This window comes from Lissotriton helveticus, chromosome 1_2, assembly GCF_964261635.1.
Source record: "Lissotriton helveticus chromosome 1_2, aLisHel1.1, whole genome shotgun sequence".
In the NCBI taxonomy this organism is placed as follows: Eukaryota; Metazoa; Chordata; class Amphibia; order Caudata; family Salamandridae; genus Lissotriton; species Lissotriton helveticus.
The window spans coordinates 445,256,499-445,281,085 of record NC_136058.1 but is presented as its reverse complement, the minus strand read 5'-3'; the positions used below and the strand labels follow the sequence as shown (position 1 = coordinate 445,281,085).

Genomic DNA, 24,587 nt, shown 5'->3' with positions numbered 1-24,587 from the left:
TATTCACTGCTGGAGCCGGGAGGCGGCGGTTCCGTCAGCGGCCACCAGAGGGCGGTCCTCGCCTGCTGATGAAACCCACTGAGCTGCACTTCGTATGAAAAGGAGAAGGGTTTACCTTTCCGGGTTAGCGGAGGCAGAGACAGCACTAGCAGCGGATGCTGACATCACTTCCTCCCTCTGCTCTGTGTCCAGCCTGTTGCAGAGGAGGAAGGAGCCCTGTCTGTCTGTGCAGTAACCTTCATCTTCAGACCCTCACAGACCCCCCTCAGACCCCAGATCTGCTGCCCGCCCCCATCCCCAGGAGGAGGAGAGAGCCTGGACAGGTTTCTGCTCAGGTAGGAGAGCTGCTAACTCACTTGCCTGCAATTTATTAATCCATGGATCTTCCTCCTGCTGAGCCTGAGTGGGGAGCAGAGGAGGTGAGGCCTGTCCAGGGGTGCAAAGGAGGAGAGGCCTGTCCAGGGGTGCAGAGTAGGTGAGGCCTGTCCAGGGGTGCAGAGGAGGTGAGGCCTGTCAGGGGTGCAGAGGAGGCGAGGCCTGTCCAGGGTGCAGAGGAGGTGAGGCCTGTCCAGGGGTGCAGAGGAAGAGAGTCCTGTCCAGGGATATAGAGGCGGTGAGGCCTGTCCATGGGTGCAGGGGAGGAGAGGCCTGTCCAGGGGGACATAGAGGAGGTGTGGCCTGTCCAGGGGTGAAGAGGAGTAAAGGTCTGTTCAGGGGGTCAGCGGAGGAGGAGAGGCCTGTCCAGAGGTGCAGAGGAGGTGAGGCCTGTCCAGGGAGGCAGAAGAGGAGAGGCCTGCCCAGGGGTGTAGAGGAGGTGAGACCTGCCCAGAGGTGCAGAGGAGGCGAGGTCTGTCCAGAGTGCAGAGGAGGTGAGGCCTGTCCAGGGGTGCAGAGGAGGAGAGGTCTGTCCAGGGGTGCAGAGGAGGTGAGGCCTGTCCAGGGGTGCAGAGGAAGAGATGCCTGTCCAGGGGTGCAGATGAGGTGAGGCCTGTCCAGGGGTGCAGGGGAGGAGAGGCCTGTCCAGGGGGACATAGAGGAGGTGTGGCCTGTCCAGGGGTGAAGAGGAGTAAAGGTCTGTTCAGGGGGTCAGCGGAGGAGGAGAGGCCTGTCCAGAGGTGCAGAGGAGGAGAGGCCTGTCCAGGGGTGCAGAGGAGGTGAGGCCTGTCCAGGGGAGTGCAGAGGAGGCGAGGCATGCCCAGGGGTGCAGAGGAGGTGGGGCCTGCCCAGGGGTGCAGAGGAGGTGAGGGGTGCAGAGGAGGTGAGGCCTGTCCAGGGGTGCAGAGGAGGTGAGGCCTGTCCAGGGGTGCAGAGGAGGTGAGGCCTGTCCAGGGTGCAGAGGAGGTGATGCCTGTCCAGGGGTGCAGAGGAGGAGAGGCCTGTCCAGGGGTGCAGAGGAGGTGAGGCCTGTCCAGGGGTGCAGAGGAGGTGAGGCCTGTCCAGGGGTGCAGAGGAGGTGAGGCCTGTCCAGGGGTGCAGAGGAGGCGCGGCCTGTCCAGAGTGCAGAGGAGGTGAGGCCTGTCCAGGGGTGCAGAGGATGAGAGGCTTGTTAGGGGGACAGGGGAGGTGAGGCCTGTCAAGAGGTGCAGAGGAGGTGAGGCCTGCCCAGAGTGCAGAGGAGGTGAGGCCTGTCCAGGGGTGCAAAGGAGGAGAGGTCTGTCCAGGGGTGCAGAGGAGGTGAGGCTTTGTCCAGGGGTGCAGAGGAAGAGATGTCTGTCCAGGGGTGCAGATGAGGTGAGGTCTGTCCAGGGGTTCAGGGGAGGAGAGGCCTGTCCAGGGGGACATAGAGGAGGTGAGGCCTGTCCAGGGGTTCAGAGGAGGAAAGGTCTGTTCAGGGGGTCAGCGCAGGTGAGGCCTGTCAATGGGTGCAGAGGAGGTGAGGCCTGTCCAGGGGTGCAGAGGAGGCGAGGCCTGTCCAGAGTGCAGAGGAGGTGAGGCCTGTCCAGGGGTGCAGAGGATGAGAGGCTTGTTAGGGGGACAGGGGAGGTGAGGCCTGTCCAGAGGTGCAGAGGAGGCGAGGCCTGTCCAGAGTGCAGAGGAGGTGAGGCCTGTCCAGGGGTGCAGAGGAGGAGAGGTCTGTCCAGGGGTGCAGAGGAGGTGAGGCCTGTCCAGGGGTGCAGAGGAAGAGATTCCTGTTCAGGGGTGCAGATGAGGTGAGGCCTGTCCAGGGGTGCAGGGGAGGAGAGGCCTGTCCAGGGGGACATAGAGGAGGTGAGGCCTGTCCAGGGGTTCAGAGGAAGAAAGGTCTGTTCAGGGGGTCAGCGCAGGTGAGGCCTGTCCAGGGGTGCAGAGGAGGAGAGGCTTGTCCAGGGGCGCAGAGGAGGTGAGGCCTGTCCAGGGGAGTGCAGAGGAGGTGAGGCCTGTCCAGGGGAGTGCAGAGGAGGTGAGGCCTGTCCAGGGGTGCAGAGGAGGAGAGGCCTGTCCTGGGGTACAGAGGAAGAGAGGCCTGTCCAGGGGAGTGCAGAGGAGGTGAGCCTGTCCAGGGGTGTAGAGGAGGTGAGGCCTGTCCACGGGTGCAGAGGAGCTGAGGCCTGTCCAGGGTGCAGAGAAGGCGAGGCCTGTCCAGGGGGTCAGAGGAGGTGACACCTATCCAGGGGTGCAGAGGAGGCGAGGCCTGTCCAGGGTGCAGAGGTGGTGAGGCTGTCCAGAGTGCAGAGGAGGTGAGGCCTGTCCAGGGGTGCAGAGGAGGTGAGCCCTGTCCAGGGGTGCAGAGGAAGAGAGGCCTGTCCAGGGGTGCAGAGGAGGCGAGGCCTGTCCAGGGGGTCAGAGGAGGTGAGGCCTGTCCAGGGGTGCAGAGGAGGTGAGGCCTGTCCAGGGTGCAGAGGAGGTGAGGCCTGTCCAGGGGTGCAGAGGAAGAGAGGCCTGTCCAGGGGTGCAGAGGAGGTGAGGCCTGTCCAGGGGGTCAGAGGAGGTGAGGCCTGTCCAGGGGGTCAGAGGAGGTGAGGCCTGTCCAGGGGTGCAGAGGAGGTGAGGCCTGTCCAGGGTGCAGAGGAGGTGAGGCCTGTCCAGGGGTGCAGAGGAGGAGAGGCCTGTCCAAGGGTGCAGAGGAGGTGAGGCCTGTCTAGGGGTGCAGAGGAAGAGAGGCCGGTCCAGGGGTGCAGAGGAAGAGAGGCCTGTCCAGGGGTGCAGAGGAGGTGAGGCCTGTCCAGGGGTGCAGAGGAAGAGAGGCCTGTCCAGGGGTGCAGAGGAGGTGAGGACTGTCCAGGGGTACAGAGGAGGTGAGGCCTGTCAAGGGGTGCAGAGGAGGCAAGGCCTGTTCAGAGTGCAGAGGAGGTGAGGCCTGTCCAGGGGTGCAGAGGAGGTGAGGCCTGTCCAGGGGAGTGCAGAGGAGTTGAGGCCTGTCCAGGGGTGCAGAGGAGGTGAGGCCTGTCCAGGGGTGCAGGGGAGGCGAGGCCTGTCCGGGGTGCAGAGGAGGTGAGGCCTGTCCAGGGGTGCAGAGGAGGAGAGGCCTGTCCAGGGGTGCAGAGGAGGTGAGGCCTGTCCAGGGGTACAGAGGAGGTGAGGCCTGTCAAGGGGTGCAGAGGAGGCAAGGCCTGTCCAGAGTGCAGCGGAGGTGAGGCCTGTCCAGGGGTGCAGAGGATGAGAGGCTTGTTAGGGGGACAGGGGAGGTGAGGCCTGTCCAGGGGTGCAGAGGAGGCGAGGCCTGTCCAGAGTGCAGAGGAGGTGAGGCCGGTCCAGGGGTGCAGAGGAGGAGAGGTCTGTCCAGGGGTGCAGAGGAGGCGAGGCTTGTCCAGGGGTGCAGAGGAAGAGAGGCCTGTCCAGGGGTGCAGATGAGGTGAGGCCTGTCCAGGGGTGCAGGGGAGGAGAGGCCTGTCCAGGGGGACATAGAGAAGGTGAGGCCTGTCCAGGGGTTCAGAGGAGGAAAGGTCTGTTCAGGGGGTCAGCTCAGGTTAGGCCTGTCCAGGGGTGCAGAGGAGGAGAGGCTTGTCCAGGGGTGCATAGGAGGTGAGGCCTGTCCAGGGGAGTGCAGAGGAGGTGAGGCCTGTCCAGGGAGTGTTAATGGGTCCAGAAGAGATGAGGCCTGTCCAGGTGGGCAGAGGAGGTCAGGCATGTCCAGTGGTGCTGAGGAGGTGTGGCCTGTCTAGCAGTGCAGAGGAGGAGAGGCCTCTCCAGGGGTCAGAGGAGGTGAGGTGTCCAGGGGTGCAGAGGGGGAGAGGCCTGTCTAGGGGTGCAGATGAGGTGAGGCCTGTCCTGTGTTTGGGTGGTTCATAGAAGGTGGGGCCTCTCCTGGAGGGATGCAGTGGAGATGAGACCTGTTCGTCCAGGCAGGGTGGTCGAGAGCTGAGTTTAAGTTTATTAATTGTTGTCCCAAGAGATTTGTGGAAGACTGTAAGTTGTTTGTAAACTGGCCAATTGAAGAGCCACAGAGTGAAGCGCCTCAAAATATTTTATTATATATTACAAGAGATGAATGCATATTTACAGGCAATATTGCAAAGTCGAAGACCGGGTGAAGGAGGACGCATCATTTAGCGTTGCATCCAGAGGTTAGTGCACATATCCAGCAAAATGTGAGGGCCTGCAGACCAATATTCTGGATGAGACTTTGTTGTAACCAAAGTACTCTAGTGACAATTTTATTACTAAGCAGAAGAAGATCAAAATAAAAATAATGATGGCTCAGACAAAAAATTTCCAAACGGGTGACGAAAGTGGTTCTCACGGATTGTATTCTCGTTTTGATTCTGGGTTTGTTGCTGGTGTGAATTTGGGTATGCACGGCGTTGGTGTGCAGAATAATGATGTTCAGTATGTGCAAGGAGGAAATATTGTTCCTCTGGGTCAGGGCCGGACTGGGAACCCAAACCAGGCCTGACAATTTTGACGGACCAGCTCCCTGCCTCTTTTGTTGCTGGGTGTGATATAGCAGCACCAGAGCAAAACCAGCCCCCAGTGACCAGCACTGAACAATCGGTCCCCACTGTTCCAGCCTCCCGGGGAAACACCGGAAGCCCGTTATGGCCAGTGCGGCCCTGCTTAGGGTATAGGTTTTACTGACAGTGACAATTTAAATACCTCAAACACTAATAATGTGCAGAATAAGACATGATCTGTGCAATGTTTGCAGGAACCTGGGAAACTGGAACATGAATCAAATGGCACCGAATGGGATGTCTCAGTCAATGGTCCCAGCCCAACTGGCCTCTGTGCCGAGCATGCAGAATCAAAGGCAGATGTATTGGAACATGCCTTCAGTCCAGATAGTCCCACAGCCCAATGCAGAATAGAACGCCAAATTCTCAACAAAATCAGGATTTCAACAAAATCCTTTAGTGATTAATAAGGATTTTCCACAACTTGCATCTACACTAGGAGTTTCTACTGGACTGAATCAGACACAATGACGGTGCCTGAGACGGGAGAAGGATTGCCTGCTTGGAGCAGTCCTAGAGGTCACCCAGAGTGGCTCTTTTGTAGAAGAAGTAAATGGGAATCCAGCATCACTTTTAATCAATAAAAGAGCTACCCGTTCCACAGTCAGACTGACGGGAGCTCCCAACCCACCCCTCTTGGGAAAAGAGTCCAAGTTGTAGGCATTTCTAATAAACAAGTAATAATATGTCAGCAAATGTTCCCGTACAAATTGGGTCAATGATGAATGGCCACAAACTTAAACTGTGATTAAGATCCAGTTATTATGTTAGGGAATCACCTTGTAAAATGACTTGTGGCTTTTTGGGGAAGAGTCACAATTAATTATTCATTTTGTAGGTGTGGTTTATTAAATTACATTTTGTTGTGTCATGCTTTCATGAACATTCCTTGATTGCTGTAATGTTTACCATATAATGAACCATGTCAATAATGTGTTCTCTCTGTCTAAAAACTTAAGAACTTTTCCTTGATTTCCAAATAAGCAGGTTCTATGTCAGTTTGCTATTTGATATTATAAAAAAAACATTTTCTTATATCTTAGCACACATTTGTTGTGTGTGGTCTGTCTATTGACTTTACAGATAGAGTTAGTTCTGATTCTGGCTTTTGATATACTTTAGAGGTTACCAATATGTGATTCTCCTGCAAATATTATGATAATTATTTCTCTGACTGAGTAACCATGTTTATGCCTTCAGTAATTATTTGAAACCTTTAATGTAGCTTTGATGCTTGTTGTAGCTCCAAAGGCAAGGGCCTTTACCAAGGGAGCGGTCCTTTAATGGGCTGTACTGCCTGCTATGGATGACTATAAGGTCATTACACTGTTTGCCCCATGAGGGCAGAATGTGTTAATTAATAAAACAATGGTGTCCCAGACACCGAGGGGGTTGAAACATCCCCCGTACTCCAAAACCTTTGTTTCACAGCTGTTGCGGTGAATGTTGAACAGCCGCATGCGGGACCACGGTGGTTAATTGTTGAACATTCACAGCAATAGCTGTGAAAGGAGGCTGAAGTCAGCGCTGGTTCGCCCTGGGCTCGGCTAAACTGCATTTCATCATTCAGGTGAGCCGGGGAGATGCAGGAGATGAGCAGAACCTCCCCTCCTTCCGAGACGCCAGTGACACTGCGAGCTACGGGAGGAGGAAGGGGGAGGCTCTTGTGTGCCCTGCTGCAGGCTCTATCTTCTGCCTTCTCCTGCCCAATCCATATATTTCGGAGAGGCAGAGGAAAGAAAGAGGCAGAGGCTGTGTATTTGGACATTGTAATGTTGAGAGCAGCGGGCCTATATCAGGTTGAATAGGCTGCTGCTGCTCCGTTGTCTTCAATGGAGGTCTCAACATTGCAATGTTCCAAGCTTTGTCTCGTGAAGGATTTATTCCAATGTTCTAGTGCTTTGGTCACTGTCCTATAGGGCTCACAAGACGCTGATCCTCCACATCACACCTTTAGATAACTTATAAATAAAAAGCGCCAACACATTGATTGAAGCCTTGCTGCTTCCATTGCTCAGCATTCGAACTCTGCGTCAGCTGGAGCTTGAATTGCAGTTGCTCAGAGAACATGGTTTGGAAAAATCTAAGAGTCTTGTTGAATTATCTATGAACGGTGGGCAGAATTATGTACAAGGACATTAACATGCCTTTTGTGAACCAGATTGTTTTGATTTACAAGTTTCATGGCCTGGAAATGGAAAGATGGGGGTTATGAAGACGTGGACTGGGTTGTTGGGGTCTGTTATCTGAGACTGTGGGTGCACTCCATATTCACAGAGACCTTTTACAGCAAGGGATCATGGCTCTTGAGACAAAAAAATTATTTATTCATAACCATAGTTGCTTCGCAATGGCCTCCAGAGAACAAGAGATTCTTTTGTTTTGGAAGTTCAGGACGGTTATTTGTAAAATGTGATGAAGTGTGATAGTCGTCTGACGCAATACCATTTCTTTACTTCCTTTCAAGGTATTCTGGGATGACCAAGTAGTGCGGCGTGGCTGCCACACTCGGAGGAACCAAATATAATATAACTTTCAGGTAAGGATTCCTATACCTCTAAGTTTCCTCTTCCCGTGTTTCTTCTTTCTCTATTCCCTTTCTTGATCTCTGTTTTGTTTTTGTCTCTTCAGCTTCAACATTTGACTCCCTCAGTGCACTATTCTTGTTGTTATCAAACTTCTGATAATAATATGATGGAGCCACATTCCTCCTCGAACATGTGAGGGGTGTAGTGCAGGTCCAGTTCCTTTTTTGGTCAGTTTTGCCCAGCAGTTCCTTAACTTTGCCTTTGACACCGTCCCCCATGAGGGTCTCTCGCCAGACTCCATGACATCAGTCTGAGGGGGACGGTGTACAATTGGTTTGGATCATTTCTGGCTGGCCGCCGTCAAACGGTCTGGGCCTCATCTAGCTCGGCCGTGATGCCGCCACTGGGAGTCGGAGTTCCGCAGGGTTCTGTGTTGAGCCCGACTCTTTTTAACATCTTTATGACCCCTTTGGCGGCATTGGCTAGGTCCTTTGGGGCCCGGATCGTATCCTAAGCCGATGATACCCAGCTCCTCTTTTCGTGCAGGAAAGGAGAAGACTTCGATGGAGAGAGTATCCGTGAGTGCCTTGGGGCTGTTTTTAAATGGTTCCAGCTGAACAGCCTCAAGTGCAACTCAGATAAATCTGAGGTACTCTTCTTCGGCTGTCCTTTTGACCCGGATTGGCAGGCATGGTGGCCTGAAAACATGTTCCCTCCGTCTTCCCAGCTGGTTAAGAACTTGGGGGTCAAGATAGATAAGGGTCTGACGTTAAGATCTCAGATCCTTGGTTTAACGGGAACATGCTTCGGTCTCCTCAAGATGCTGCGGAAGTTTTTGCCTCTACTCTCAGAGGAGCACAGGAAGATGACAGTGCAGGCCCTGATTGGTTTAAGACTGGATTATTCCAACGTCCTTTATCTGGGCCTGCCGGAATATTTTTTGCAGCGGCTGCAAGTCGTCCAGAACTCGGCTGCGAGGGCGATTTATGGCCTAAACAGGCGAGTCAGTGCTGCTAGCCTTTTGCAGTCGCTCCATTGGCTGCCTATCCGGAAGCGGATAGCTTTTAAGGCCTTGACCTTGGCCTATAAGGCTCTTCATGCTGTGGGAGCACAGTATCTCCAAAGGAGACTTGCCTTTTACCACCCGGCCCGATCTCTAAGATCTGAATCTTTACTTCTTGCGGTGGTCCCGCGAGTAAAAAGGGCTTGTATTGGAGGCCGCTCCTTTGGGTTGCTAGCGCCACAGCTTTGGAATACTTTACCTCTGGTTCTTCGTGGTGCTACTAACCTGTTTACCTTTAGGAAGGGCCTTAAAACCTGGCTTTTTGCCCTTTAGGCTGTTTTATTCAGTTTTATTATATTGTCTGATCTGTGTTCTTTATTGCTGTGTTGTGTTACCTTGATACAGGTTTTAAATAAAGCGCCGGGACACTCTTTTTGAGTAGCCGTGCGCTTTAAAAGACAAACATATAACATAACATAACATAACATAACATAACTATTATCACATTTGTCTCCTCCTCTACAGCACGTGACACCATAATCCCTCTGTCTGTCTTTCGGCGCCTTTTCTCTATGGATCTGACTTCCATCTCTTTACATCCTCCTAAACTGCCCTTTTCTGTCTTGTCTACTACAAGCAAAAGACACAGTATATGTGTGTGGACACACATGCACATAGGGCTTGCTTTAAGGTGGTGCGACTGGTGGAGCCGCACCTGGTGCTGACCTTGTGGGCACTGTGTTTAGAAGTAACTTATGGGTTCACAGGCATCTGCTGCACAGTTCCCTGTGCTGGAACATGTGGTGAGAGTGGAAGATAGCCTTTTTTCTCTTTCTTCTGTTTTGTGCTGCAGTACCCGGGTCCTGTCGAAGGAGCATGATGAGTTCTGGGCCACAAAGTAAGTCCTTATCATCCGCACAATTTGAAATGGTGAATTCCACTGAGCTAACTGGACACAGCGTCAGTCTATGGTGGCATTTAAAGCACTGAGTGTAACAAGGCCAATTCCTTTGTTCAATAAAATGTCCCTTCCTAAATCACCGGAAAAAGGAATAGATGAACAGTCTAGGTGGGCAGGAGAGTAAATAACATCTGAAAATTCATTAAAAGTATTACAAATATCTCATTTGATGCCAGCCTTTGTTACGGATATTGTAAATTGATAGTGTTGGCTGCTTCTGAAAATCTGTGTCACAATATATGTGCAACTTGTGTTTCTTTCTTAAATATTAATTACGTTTACTCTCACATCCTTGAGTTCCAGTGATCCAAAGGTCCCGATCTACAGTGTCCCAGAGCTGTTTCACCACTATCAGAAATGATACTCAACTGATTTCCTATCTTGTTTTTGATAATGCTTTCTTTGTGCAAAGTATAAAGTCATAAATATTTTTCTTTGTGTTCATTTACAATCTCTGACTCCATTTCTACAGGTGACTGAAGCATGAACAGAAATAAGAAGGTTTAAATTAAGTGAAACACAACGAAAAGGATTATTTCAAGGAAAGTTAAAACATTCTCGATCTCTTGAGAAGAAACATATTCTATGTTCCAGGAATGATGAGGATGTTGGAGCGGAAGAAACTGGTGAATGTGAAAGTTGTCAAATCCCTAAAGGAAAAGGAGCATAAATGTTTACCAAGTGTCAGTAACTGAGATTAAGGAGAACATTGGCCACAATTGATCCCCATGCAGTGCACATGGGAAAACTCAGTGCTGTAACTTCTGTTTGATGGTTTATGAGAAATGCTTTGGAGACGCAAACCCTCCCTAACAGATCAGCATCCGTAGACGTGTTGTGATGTGACAGAACCGTCAAAAAGACTAATATCCTTGGTTTACAAGCACAAGCTTTGTCTCTGTCTCCTGAAGATGAGAGGAGAGAAAAGGTTGTTTAAAAGAAAGTCATTGTAAATACACTTTCTCAGATGTCCATTCACCAAAGATGCTGGATTATCATTTCCAATATAGGAAGATTTTCCCCCACCAGCTCTGTCTCTTGGGTTGATCCGAGGGGTTTCAAAGTGACCTGTAACTTCCAAAGTGTATCATGTACCTGTCTTAGCCACTGAGCAAAAAAGCATATACTGGCACAGACAGTATAAAAGGGGCCTTAGTCTAGAAGCCCTACCAAAATCGTCTAGAACATCCATCACCTGTGGTAGATACGAATTCACGATCCTGAGGTACACAAATGCATCATCAGCATACAGTGATATCTCCTCTCAATTTGTCTCACTCGGTATACTGATTGCTGGGTCCTGTGAATGAAACAGGGCAGCAAACAGATCCATGGCTAGGGCAAAAGTAATCGACAGCGGGCCTCTTTGCTGCATGCTTCAAAAGAAACTGAGATCTCTGCCTGTCCAGATGCGGGCCAGCAGGATGGTGTATTAGTCAAAGCAGGGGAGGACGGGCGCAGCGGGCTCCCCAAAGGCAAGCCCGTCTGCGCCCGTCCGTGCCATTACGAGACACGGGGCACGCCACCATGACAAAAAATACATCTATTCTATAGCCAGTCTCCTACATATGGCACCCAATACACTTTATACTATTGAGGATCATTTACGGCAAAAGCTACAGTCCTTTGGGCTTTTAAACTCCAAGCCCCTGACTGCTGACGATATCCAACCCCGGGTGTACGATCTGTGATTCGTCTGATGTCATCCACATTAGGAACAGGCAGAGACTTGGTTAAAGACCTCGATTTGATGTACCTTAATAACCGTTCCATGGTCAAACACCAGTTAGAAATTTGTAATACCATAGACACGAACGCACCGGATTGCCTGCTACTTACTGAGATTTGGCTCACAGAGGAGTCGTCACCTGACATCCTGGCAGCCCTCCCCGACAATTACTATATCCTACGCACAGACAGGCCACTAGGGAAGAGAGGGGGAAGAGTGGCTGCAATTTAAAAAAAAGAACTTCCCCCCTCTGCCCTGTCTCATCTGGTAATTGCATCAGTAGATTCTCTTGTAATTAAACTTACTTTATACAGTAGCACGCTTATTTTTCTGATGTTATACAGACCCCCGCAACAATGCCTGACTTCCCCAAGACCCAATCAATCAATCAATCAATCAAGAAATTTGTATAGCGCGCTACTCACCCAGGGTTTCAAGGCGCTTGGGGGGGGGGGTCCGCTACTGCTCGAACAGCCAGTTCTCGAGTTGCTTCCTGAAGGAGAGGTGGTCTTGGGTAAGACGGAGGTGGATGGGGAGGGAATTCCAGGTCATGGCTGCCAGGTAGGAGAAGGATCTTCCTCCCATGGTGGCTCTTCGGATGCGTGGAACGGTGGCAGGGCGTGGCTGGTTGAACGTAGTTGGCGGGTGGGAGTGTAGAAGGTCAGGCGGCTGTTGAGGTACCTGGGGCCTAGGTCGTGGAGGGCTTTGTGTGCTTGGGTGAGGAGGCAGAATGTGATTCTTTTGCTGACGGGGAGCCAGTGCAGGTCTTTCAGGGGTCCGGCAATGTGGCTGTGGCGGGGGATGTCCAGGATGAGTCGTGCGGAGGCGTTCTGGATGCATTGGAGTCTTTTCTGCAGTTTGGCTGTGGTTTCGGTGTAGAGGGTGTATCCGTAGTCTAGTCGGCTGGTGACGAGTGCCTGGGTGACCGTCTTCCTGGTTTCGGTGGGTTCCATCGGAAGATCTTTCGGAGCATGCGCAGGGTGTTGAAGCATGAAGACGAGACGAGACCCTTGCTAATCACATTGCATCTTTGATCACTGACTATGACAAAGTAATGATTATAGGTGACCTGAACTTCTAGGCCAATGAGACTGATGAGGGAAAATCTTCCAGAGAGCTTTCTGAGTCCCTTGCCTGTCTAAACCTTACTCAACACATTGATACCCCTATGCACATTAAGGGCCACACCGTTGATCATGTGTGGTCAATCATTGTTAACTTGACTAACCTGGCAGTACTACCCTGTGCTTGGTCTGATCACTATATCAATAATTGTATTCTGCTTGCCCCCCCCCCCACTGAACTCTAATCCCTCACTCTCAAAAAGCACTTATAGAAACTGGAATCGGGTTGAGCTGGATAAACTAGTAGAAACTCTGTTTACAGAGCAGCTGGTATCAGAAGGCAATCCTGATAACTGGGAGAGTAAGATTAACGATTATCAAAAGAAAGCCTTCGAACTCCATGCACCTCTACAGACCAAACCTACCGCCCTAGGAAGCATGAAGATTCCAAAGGGTTTAACAAAGATCTAAAAAACATTAAACTCCAAGTACGCCAAGCCAAGCGGAAGTGGAGGAAAACCTACAAAGCACAAGATAAACTTGATTACACCACCATTCCCCATCAGTATATGGCGGCTATACTGGAGGCCAAGAGAGCCTTCTTTACGAATAGGGTACTCAACTCTGACAATGGCTCGAAAGAAATCTTCAAGATAGTAAAAGAACTCTCTAACCCCAGCCGTGTCACGCCATCTTTTGTGCCCAGTCAGGTACTTTGCGATGACCTGAACTCCTTTTTCTTGGACAAAATAAAGAAAATTCAAAATTCCATTGCTCCCACTAACCGTGACCACCGAAACAACAGGAGACTTCCAATCCTTGTGTTCTAAACTCCCTTCCCTTAATGGACAAGAAACGTTTCCTGGACCTTATAGCTAAGATCAAATCAGGCTCACCCAAGGAGGATTGCCCCATCTATGTCTCCAAAGCAATCTATCGATACTTCCCCAATACCTCTCTTAAATTACTGAACCATTCACTGTCCCGTGGCATTGTTCCACTTACTTTTAAAGAAGCAGTGGTTGTTATACTTCAGAAAAAAGGAAGGCATAGACCCCAATAAATTGGAGAACTACAGACCCATCTCTCTCCTCCCTTTCCCGACGAAAGTGCTGGAGACCCATGTGGCTACTCGCCTAAGCTCTTTTCTGGAAACCACTACATTCTTGGACAACCATCAGGCAGGTTTTCGTCCCGCACACTCCACCGAAGCAGTGATTCTATCAGTACTGGACGACCTCAAGGGACAGGTTGACATGGGCCATACTCGGGTCTGATCCTCCTTGACCTGTCTGCGGCATTTGACACCGTGAACCACAAAATCTTGTTGGAGCGCATTGCCGCAGCAGGTCTCGGGGGCTCTGCCCTTGCCTGGGTCAGCTCATTTCTGGAAGCCCGTAAACAGTTAGTGTGGCTCTCACCCTTCAAATCTAGAATGGTAGACCTGAACTGTGGCGTTCCTCAGGGTTCCTCTCTCTCGCCAATTTTATTTAATATCTATATACGACCCCTGATTTCAGGTCTACGTCAGATGGGTGTGAAAATCTTCAACTACGCAGATCACGTGCAGCTTATTTTCACCCTTGACAACTCTGTAGAATCTAAGGATTTTGTCAAGTGGTCGATGCTCTATGTGAAAGCATGGATGAATGAAAATCAACTAGAGCTGAACTCAGAAAAACCTGATATCATCGTTCCCCACAGCAAACATGACTACTGGACCCCTCCTATTGGTTCCTCGATCTAGGAGAGGCACCCATCCCTAAATCTGCTATAAAAAGTCTTGGTGTTCATATTGATGCCGACCTCTCTGTGAGCACGTGAGCACCCAAATTGGCTCAGTGACTTCGGCATGCTTTGTCCAATTGCGCAAACTGCGCAAGATCAGACACTTCTTTAGTAAGAAAGCATTCACCCAAATCGCCATAGCCCTAATCCTTTCTAAAATTGACTATGGGAATGTCCTCTACATTGGTCTCCCACAATTCCTGAGACACCGATTGGAGATGATTCAAAATCAAGTGGTGAGGATCATCTATCTTAAGGACAGACAATGGCATATTACCCCCCTGCTTAGAGACCTCCACTGGCTCCCAGTGGAGCAACGAGCCTTGTTCAAAGCTGGTTGTACACTCTTCAAAGCTATTCAAGACACCGGCCCAAGATTCTTCATCTCTTTGATCAATAAACATCTACCTCAGCGGACTTTGAGATCCTCGCACCAGAACCTCCTGATGGTGCCCAGAATCCATCGCTTGAGGGAGACTATCTGCGGGTCATAAAACAGCTAAAGACCTGGCTTTTCACTACAGCCTACAACTAGCTATCTCAGGCCCACAACTGCACTCATCGATTCACTCTCACAGTGCCAAGAAACCTGGCGGTGTACCTGCGCTCTAGAAAGCCCCATATACCATAACATAACATACCATATTATGACACAGGACGTCACACCTTCTCCCCCTAACACATTCTAAACTTAAAGAAAATAAAAGGAAACTTAATAATGAATACAAAGGATACAAAGAACATAATAGAGAATGCAGTTACGATCTTTGAAGAACTCAACAAAGCGATTTTATAGGCAAAGAGAAAACTAGGGTGCATGGGAAATGGGAAAGAGCTCACTTTAAGAAACACAATTGCACAAACGTCGGGGAATACATTTCAAGCGAAGTGGCCCAGAGTCCCATTCTTGTGCAAAAGGCTCTTCCACCTCAGAGCCTGAATCAGGCCCACCAGTTGTGGTGCTAGTATCAAAACTAGCACTAGCCTGACACTTCACCACTCAACTTAAATTCTAAATTTTACGGTCACTCGTCTTTATTGCATTTTTGAGAACCTTGCTAACCTAAACGGAATTTGAATCTGGGAGACTTGATCTTGACCACTTGTTCTCTTCACAGACCTCCTTTTATCATACAAGATCTTTCTTTTTTATCACCTCTTTCTCTCTTTCCAGTTCTCAATACTGCCCACTGTTAGACCTGGTACCATTGAAGTGAGTCTCCCTTCCATTTTTCGCTGTTGTCTCCTCTGTTTTTGATATGTTTTTTCTGGTTAGATGCTTTGGGCACTGTGCCACTGCTATTCAGTGCCACAGTGCAAGTGCTCCCTTTGTTAAATTGATGTAATGTATTAGGGACTCCATGAAAGTCTTATTTGGTTTACTCGTCAGTCCCTAGTACAGTACACTGCATGTGCCCAGGGCTTGTAAGGCAAATGCTGCTGGTAAGCTTGCAGCACTGATTGTGCCACCCGCAGAAGCAGCTTGTAAAGTGCATCTTAGGCCTAACCATCCAAGCCTGCCCCAGCTAGGTTGTGTATTCCATGTCTGGTTTGTGAGGAGTGAAAGGGGCTGGGGTGGCTCCAGGAGACAGGGTGAGTCAGCACAAGGCTGAATAGACCTATCTGCATTGGGAGTGGTGGGAGGAGTAGCACCTGGCCCTGAATAAGGCTGTGCCTACCTTCCACAATGCTGGCTCCACCTCCCGTGGGGCGTCTGGTAACCCTGGCCCACCCTGACAAAGGAAGAAGTAGTGCACTGGCAGGATGCACCCAGAACTGGTTTGGACTAGGTACAGAAACTCTCTGCCTTCAGAGACAAAGGATTTGTGTGTATAAAAAGGGGAACCCAGAGCTTCTTTCTCTACAACAGAACAGTTGCATTCAGCACCTCTCAAGGGCTAGAGACAAAAAGAATGGCTTTATCCTCCCTATCAAGCATCTGCAAAAGAACTGCTCCTAACCCCTTCGAGCTGGCATCAGTCATGAGATAAGATACCTTTGTGGGGTCAAAACTTCCTAGACAAGGTGCTTCATTCAGATGTTTCTTAATGCACTCAAACTCTTCCTCACAACCCCTGGACCAAACAAATTTGCCTCCCTTCTTGAGGAGAGACCTCAAACAAGAGGTTTTCCCTGCAAAGTAACTCGTGATAAAATTCAGCTATGGCCAGAAAGTGTACAAACTCTTCTTTGTTCAAAGGGGTGCACAAATTATAAAGGGTGTTTACCAATGAGGCTTTGGGTTTTAATGCCTGCAGCGGACACAAAATGCCCTAGCTACTCCATTACTTTTACACCAAATTAGCACTGGTCAGCCCTAAGGGTGAGGTCAGCATCACGTAACTTCTTCAATACTGACCTCAGCCTCCCATTATGCTCCTCAAAATCCACGCCAAAGATGAGCACATCATCTGGGTACACCTTGACATCCGGAAGGCCTCCAAGAAAGCCCTTTATCACCCTCTGAAAAAAATTAGGCTGCAGAAATCAGTCCAAAAGGCATTCTTAGAAATCTAAAGGTACCAAAGGGTGTTACACAGGTGGTAAGGTCGATGGGAAGAAGAGTGAATATTCTGAAGGTTCTGACGAGGAGTGAAGCCTGGCCTTGTGATAGGCGGAGGTCAAGTCCAAGGAGAAATAAATGCCTTGCACCCTCAAGAGAACACAGCATTTTAGTTATGCTGCGTAAAGGATTATGATCAACAATAACTGCTTTGTTGAGCTCTCTCAAGCTGACACAAAGCCTGGCCTTCCCATTGGCTTTGGGGCCATAACAACAGGAGAGAACCACTTTGTTGCTTCAACTTCTTGAATGATGCATTTGGCTAAGAGATTATCTAATTCAACTTTCATGCTCTCCCTTACTTACCAGGTGCATTCCTGACCTTATCTGTTTTTGAAACAGCATAGGATTTGACCTTTATCCAATGTACATCGGTTTATAGACAAACCAAGTTCACCAGCAAAGATCTCAGGGAATTCCATGATCCAGTCTCAATTAGCATTACTAACAACCTTAACTGGTGGTAATTCTTTTAGGCAGACAGATCTCATTGGGATCAAGGCAGATATGTAAATCATGTTGATGGGACCAACTTATGAGCGAGTCCCGCTTCTACAAGACAGATTTTACCAGGAATGACTCTCCCTTTGAAGTCAATTGTGCCCCAGAAATAACCCAGCAACTCAATAGTCACCCCACCTTAACCTTTTGGTCTAATGTCTGGCTTCAACAGGGTGACTTTGCCCAGCAGATTACGCTCATAAAGTGTCTTGGGGACTAGCGGTATCTTGGCCCCAGAGTCAAAGAGCATGCTCACTGGAGCATCATTAATCAACACTAGCTCCTGAGGGCCATCACTAGCATTCCCTGTGACTGGGAGAATATTGATTCCTTCTAAATCTTCCTCATAAAGATCTACTTCCCTGACATTTTAATGCTCGTTGCCCATTCTGCAGCTCTTTGAGACGTGACCTATTCTCTCACAAGTTTTTCACATGGCCTTCCAGCCTGGGCAGTCTTTAAAGTTGGCAACATGGGCAGGGTTGCCACACCTGAAGCACATCCCCAGAAAATTCTTTGTATTAAAGGGCTTTGAAGTGGTGCTCGATTTGGGATTACCTAATCTATCCACCACCACCTTGACATTAATGTTCTCCTTTTTATCACCTGAACTGTCTTTGTGCATAATATAAACACACGCTTTTGAATGCTTGTGACTTTTGGCTATGGGTAGCACTTCTTGAAGCGGTGGCATGTCTTTTTGCCACAGGGCGTCTCTCATTTTGTCGAGGGCGCATCCCAACATGAAATGACCTCTTAAGCGCTCCTCTAAAGCTGCACCAAAATTGCATGTGGAAGTCAATTTGTGCAAGGTAGTTATGTACTGTTTGACTGACTCATCCTGCCTTTGCATCCTTCTCCCAAAGTGATATTGCTGAAGGACAGTACTCACTTTGGGGAGGTAGTGCAAGTCCAACTTTGTGAAGCAGATCTCATATTCATTAAGAGTGACAGAGTCCCTATCAGAGAGTTTAGGAAGATGTTCAAAGAATTCTTGTCCCTCAGAGCCCAAACAATGGATTAACAATGAGGCTTTCCTCTCTGTGCTTAAGGAAGTGCCACAGACACAAGCATAATGTGTGAAAACCTTCATCCACTTCAGCCACGAGAGAGGAGGAACTTCTGGAGATGTCAAAGAGACGAGAAGAATGGTGTACGTACTGTTTTGACCTAGTTACTACTTAAGGGTGAATTTCAGTGATCTGCCCACAGTGCGCAATATCCACAAACCTTATAAGCTGTGCGCATCAGCGAAACTTCAGCAATTAAAATGTAGGCCAATGCGCGTAATCCCAGAAACTTTATTTGCTGTGCGTATCAGCGGAACCATCAGCCTGATTACTGATGGCACATATTTATATAGGGAGTAGTCACTTTAGTCTGGTGCTCAATTACATGTGTAGATGTGAGTCTGGTGGTGCCTGATAACTGAAAGGCAAATATTTGTTTACATACAATTTCATATATTTCTGATTTATTATTCCTATTAAAGCGCCTTCTACCTTGAGAAGGCCCATCCTAGACCAGTTAGTGGACAAAACACATGCAGACAAATCGAGGACAAAGGGATTACGACATGGTCTAGGGACACTAACAACAAATCCTACATCAAACCTCACGTTTAACTGATGGAGAGCAAAGAGCGATATAAAGCAATATACTGGGAAAAAGTAACCTGGAGATTTGCAGCAAACTAAAGTAAATTAAAATAAACTAATAAAGACCTACATATCCACAGCTGTATGACCTGGAAGCCGATTATTTCTCAATATAGCCCTTGTTTGTGATTACCTTACAGTGCTCACATTATCATCCGCGCTAGAAGAGATGGGACCCTGGGGTGCCTGGTCACAGAAGCTCATTTACATACAAAGGGGGGGGGGGTGCCAGCCTGTTCACAACGTACTTCACAACTTGTTAACGTAAAATGGTTGTACACAGAACAGGGTAAAGTCTTGTGCCTCTTTCTTTCATTTTTTTACTACGTCCTGCACCTCACTCTCTTCTTCTCTTTCTCTCATTTCAATTCATCTTAAATTATTCAAATTTGTTTTATCAGCACGGCATAAGTCGAGGGTCGACACAGTTTGATGGGGTCCCCCCCTATTATCTGGAAACAGGACTCAGTTTCTCCTAGCTCCTAAACCAGCGACTGGTAATTGATACTTTGTGCCCCAGCACTGCAGACACAGGCCTCAGAGTGTTTGTTAGTGTGAGTGGCGCACAAGAGGAACAGAGAACTAGACAAAATTAGCCCTTCTTTTGCTTAATACACTATAAATGTGAAACACTTTGGGGCTTAGGGGCTGGATAAAGAACAACGTCAGGAAACAAACGCAAATTAAAAGCACATTTTATTTATTAGTTGAAAACTGTTTAAAAATTTAATTTCCAAGTTCCACATATCTGTTTAAAAATAATTACACTTTCAGTCATTTCCGAGTTTAGTTAAAAACTGATAGTGGGAAAAACATATGATGTATAATAACTGAAACCAAAAACAGATTTTTACATTTTATGTTTCTTGTTTTTAAAACAGGCCGTCGACCTTTCACGTGAAAATTATTATAAGGGCCTGACATCACTTCTTGTGACGTCACTACTTGTGACGTCATTTGGATTTGCATATGATAATGGGCTCCTTCGCTATTTTCCTTACTTGTGCCCTATTTATTGGCATTCTTTTCAAAAAGAGAGAGTTTCCCTTGTACCAGAAAGGACTGGGAAGTACAAACAATGTAACAAAAAAAGTATTCCTTTCTGTGTAATTCACTATATCTAGACTCAAGACCTTATTATGCAGTTTAGAATAGAACCTGAAGTATATACCTCAACACACAAATTGTAACATATTTGTCTCGATTTAATTTTTTTTAAACCGGCATTTAATGCCAAAGTGTCATGATTTTTTCATACATACAGTACAAAATTCGCAATATATTTAAAAGTTACCAAATTCACACAAAGTACATAGTGTACATATCACAAAAACAAAATACAATTAAAAAGCAGTCCTTTTGTCGACGCGTTTCGGTGTCTTGATCCTATTTTGTGAACACCTTCCTCAGGACAGGTCAATTTTTTATATAAAAACTTCAAATCTGAAAACAAATACATACAATTAATATCAAAGAGAGGTTATGTGGTTTACCTATACTTCGTCTAGATTTTTAGGTATCATAATAAGGTCAAGAGAGTCTTACTTAAAAAGCATATATCTCTGGTTCTTCTAGTTATCCTTTGAAGTGGACCGGTAATAAACTTTTGGTCCTTCTTCCAGAGGTTCAACGGGACATCATCCTATATTTAGGGATGGCATAAATAGATTTCTAAGTATGGGTCTTCTATTTGTAAAAAGTGCTTCTCACTATTTCACTTATTTACAGCTGAAATGGTTGGTTGAGCTACTCACATGTTATCTCACATAGGGTTTTTCAAAATACAGGGGCATCGTCTTGGGTACTAATGCTCCTGGGGGGAATTCAATCCTCCTTGACTATTTTGTCCAGTACGTCTTTATCTTGATCGTACCACCTTGCAATTTTCAGTGTGCATAGGTAAGAACACACCTACAATTAAAATGGAAGGAATTTCGTCAATGTTTTTACATACATCTGTCGATTTGTTTGTTAGTTAAGAGACAGAACCTCCTAACTCCACATTAGTGTACCCATTTTGTTTTACACATCGTCATATTTTTTCCTTTTGATTTAGTATTAAATCCATTTTAGTTTATGTATCATCACATGTTTTAAGATCAGGTGTAGCGTTTTCCTAATTCTTTACAAACAAATCTATTCCTCTGGGATAGAGTTCAAAATACTAGCGTTTCCCCATTCCTTACAAACCAATTCCTTGCTTGAGAGAAGAATTTGGGGCGTCTAGCATATCCTAGTTACGTGTAAACAAGCTTCTTGTTATTCCTGTCAATTGCAAACAGAGCTCCACTTTTTCACCCCATTAAAGCCGATTTTTAGTGTCGGGCTTCTCACTAACCCGGTTACGGTATTGGGTCTAACCGCAAGCTCTCACCCGTCTTTTAATTTCGGGCTTCTAACTACCAAAGTTTTGGTTATAGATCTAACTGCAGGCTCAAAAACCAGTCCACAACCCGGAACACAGTGATCAGCCGGAGGGGCTCACTAGGCGCACCCGCCTTGAGATCTACTACAACATTGGAATTATATGTTCCAGACTTTTCAACCCCCTTACGGCATCCCGCTACGCAAACTAACAAAGTCTCACGCTGGTCCACCGTGACCTGGTGTGACGATTTCCAATCCTTTGAAAAACACTGTTGAAATTCACCCAATGTATGCTGGATACTCACCATTACCGCAGACTTGACACGTCTAGAACAAACAGACTCACCCTGTCTGGTTTTTGCCCAGCCGGGTTGGAATTATCACCGGGTGATCAACAATCCGGATACTCGTCATCTGTATTCAGCCCTGAGGAAGTTGCAGAAGTAATTTCCACATGCGACGAAACACGTGTCGGCTGGTTCTTCCACTGATCACTGAATCTTAAGAAAAAATTAAAAGGCTGAACATTACTCAACATCTCTGAAGACATTTTCCTTTCTGTTTTATGGATTTTGTACTGTAGCACTTACTTATACATACTGTGTAAATTTACTATTTATGTGTGCCTAGGTTTCCGTTTTGCTTGTTTAGTGAGGGTTTTTACCCACACACAATTGGGGGTTACATGGCTCATCCCCTCTCCTGCAACAAGTGTCCTGTGCACACGAGAAAAGTACGTAGTTCTCAGGTGAGAACCGGAAATTAAATTATTATTCAAGCGGAGTGATGTAATTCAACAGTGTGAATTTGAAGAAAAGTTTTAATGGTTCTAAATAGAAAATCAGTACAAGAAAGAGCACAAAGCGACACGTGTTTCGTCACACCGTGTACGGGTGGTGACTCATCAAGGCTGTAAAGGGGCGGCCTCTTGTGAAAGGGCGCTAGCGTGGAGTGCGGTGTGGTTGGAAAGCCTGAAGGAGGTGATCCTTATTTCGGGAGGGGGTGAGCAGATGGCCTACCGCACTTTCCCGTGCCCGTTTGAATTAAGCTCCACGACCAGGACGCAACCGTACTTAGCCGCACCAGCGATGCCCGAGGCATCGTGTTTATCTAGGAGTAGTAGCAGCACTGTAGATACACAAGTAATCCAACCCCAATTGTACTTGGTGTGTGAAAGGTGCATATGGTGAGCAAGGTGGTGACGCAAGTGAGAAATTGATCAGCGTAAACGGTGCAATAGTGATTAGTGTCGAATATATACAGTGATTTATACAAAACAATGTGGCTACAGATGAATTAAAAAAAGCTTGTTTTGGATGTAGCTAGGCTGTTGGTAACATGTGCCACATTGTGGGTAGCACCTATTATTAGGCTGAATGGTCGACGGCGTTTCGATCCGCATTAATTGGGATCATCTTCAGGACTGGGTTGGAGGAAGAACAGTGCTGTACAAGGGGATAGAGAAAGGGGGTGGGGTGTTAGGGCAGAACAGGCGGAATGGCACGCGCAAAACTGGTAGGGTGTTAAGGTAGCACCTGGCGTGGACGGTCAGTTCAGGGGGAAGGACTGCACAGAAGGAGAAAAGCGCTGGAGCGGATGGGGCTAAAGGGAAGCAGGCAGGGACCAGAGAGTAGATCAGACTATGCACGGTGGTCGCCTGGGGGAGCAGCAGTAGGTATGGTCAACAGTAGGCGTGCGCAAAGCATTCAAGGAGGAGTAGCCCGTGATGGAGAGTGGAACAACCAGGCACGGGCATGTGTGCAAGAAGAGAGGGCTGAATCAATCGAGTCACGCGTGTGAGCCGCTGACGGTAACAGGGTCACAGCGGGAATAGAGATGCTGCGGGTAGGAGCAAGGGCGTAATTGTTAACACAGACAAGGCACTAGAAGGATCTAATGCAAACAATGCAATAACATGGGCCAGGCGGTAGGAGAATCTGATGCAAACAATGCAATAACATAGGCCAGGCACTAGGAGAATCAGACACAAACAATGCAATGACACAGGCCAGGCACTAGGAGAATCTGACACAAACAATGCAATAACAAGGGCCAGGCACTAAAAGGATCTAATGCAAACAATGCAATAACACGGGCCATCCTGTAGGAGAATCTGACGAAAACAATGCAATAACATAGGCCAGGCACTAGGAGAATCTGACACAAACAATGCAATAACACAGGCGAGGGATTAGGAGAATCTGATGCAAACAATGCAATAAAACCTTCCGGGCACTAGGAGAATCTGATGTAAACAATGCAATAACACAGTCCAGGCACTAGGAGAATCTGACACTAACAATGCAATAACACAGGCGAGGCATTAGGAGAATCTGATGCAAACAATGTATTTACACAGGCCAGGTACTAGAAGGATCTAATGCTAATATTATTCATGTGTGCCATGCCTACAAAACACTGCCCTGGCCTAGATCAGCCACCCCTCCTGCTGGGTTCACTATACCAGTGGTGAGGGTACAGGTGAATGAGCCCTGTACCCCTACAGTGCCCAAGTTCATTCTTGGGCATTGTAAGTACAGTGCTGCCATTAAGAGTATATGGTGCGGGGAATTTGTCATTACGAACTCTACAACACCATAATGGCTCCACTGAAACCTGGGAAGTTTGGTAACAAACTTCTCAGCACATTAAACCCACACTGATGCCAGTACCTCATGCATTTTTATCTGAAGTGTTTTAGTGCGCCAAATTATATTTTGCACTGGGGGATTAAAATTAGAACTGTTTATAGGGAGTCTCATACATAATCTCCTTTTTACGTACAAAGGAAATAACATGAGTTGTATTTTTCTATATTAAAGCTACTATGTGGAATTTCTTTCTTGGTGGTATATATGTATAATTAACAGATCTTGTGTAGATGTGATTGAGTAGAGTGGATTGAATGGTGGCTATACCTACTTGGTGATACTTTTGATTCCAAGAGGATATTTTAATTTCTACTCTTCATTAAAGACCAGATCTCCAGAGGACAGCGGACCTGTCAGGAAAACCTCTAACTTCAAGCATTTAGAACAATTGAACTCTGAAGTTCCGTCGTCTGGCCTTCTCAACTCTCAACCCACCTCCCGGCCTGGCCACTGTGACTATAAACCTGTCAATTTATAAAGATGTGTTTTCTTCTTGGTTTCAGTGTCTAAAAGGTGTCAGCCAAATATGGTTATGTATGCCTCTCCTGGAGTTCACAGGCCTAAGGGTTCGTTCCTGGTATATAGAATGGATGACAGAGGGCGTCCCCGCCCAGTGCCCCAGGTGATCTGAATGGCGTCTGAGTTGAGCCCATTTACGTAAACTCAGGCCATAGGCTGGGTGTCCATCAGCTTCCTAAGTGATCTCAAACTCCCTGACATACCAAGGCGCCTAAATGTCTCGATCATAAAAGATTGTTCCAGGGAGTCAAACGCCTTATCGGCATTATCAACCTTCATGTGTGTGTTTTCCCGATGCAGCACTGCGAATACCGTCCGTAGATGAACCGCTGTGGGTTTATGTGGGACAAATCCCAACTGTAACGGGGAGACAATTCTCTTTCG

The 24,587-nt window shown here is 47.7% G+C and overlaps 1 long non-coding RNA gene across 1 annotated transcript; it reads left to right on the top strand.

Moving 5' to 3' along the window:
* The first annotated feature begins 270 nt into the window (after window positions 1–270).
* On the top strand, window positions 271–11,527 carry LOC144808018 (uncharacterized). Its single transcript, XR_013606570.1, has 3 exons — window positions 271–335; window positions 7,339–7,410; window positions 9,836–11,527. It is a non-coding gene; the product is annotated as an uncharacterized LOC144808018 (long non-coding RNA).
* The last annotated feature ends 13,060 nt before the right edge of the window (window positions 11,528–24,587 follow it).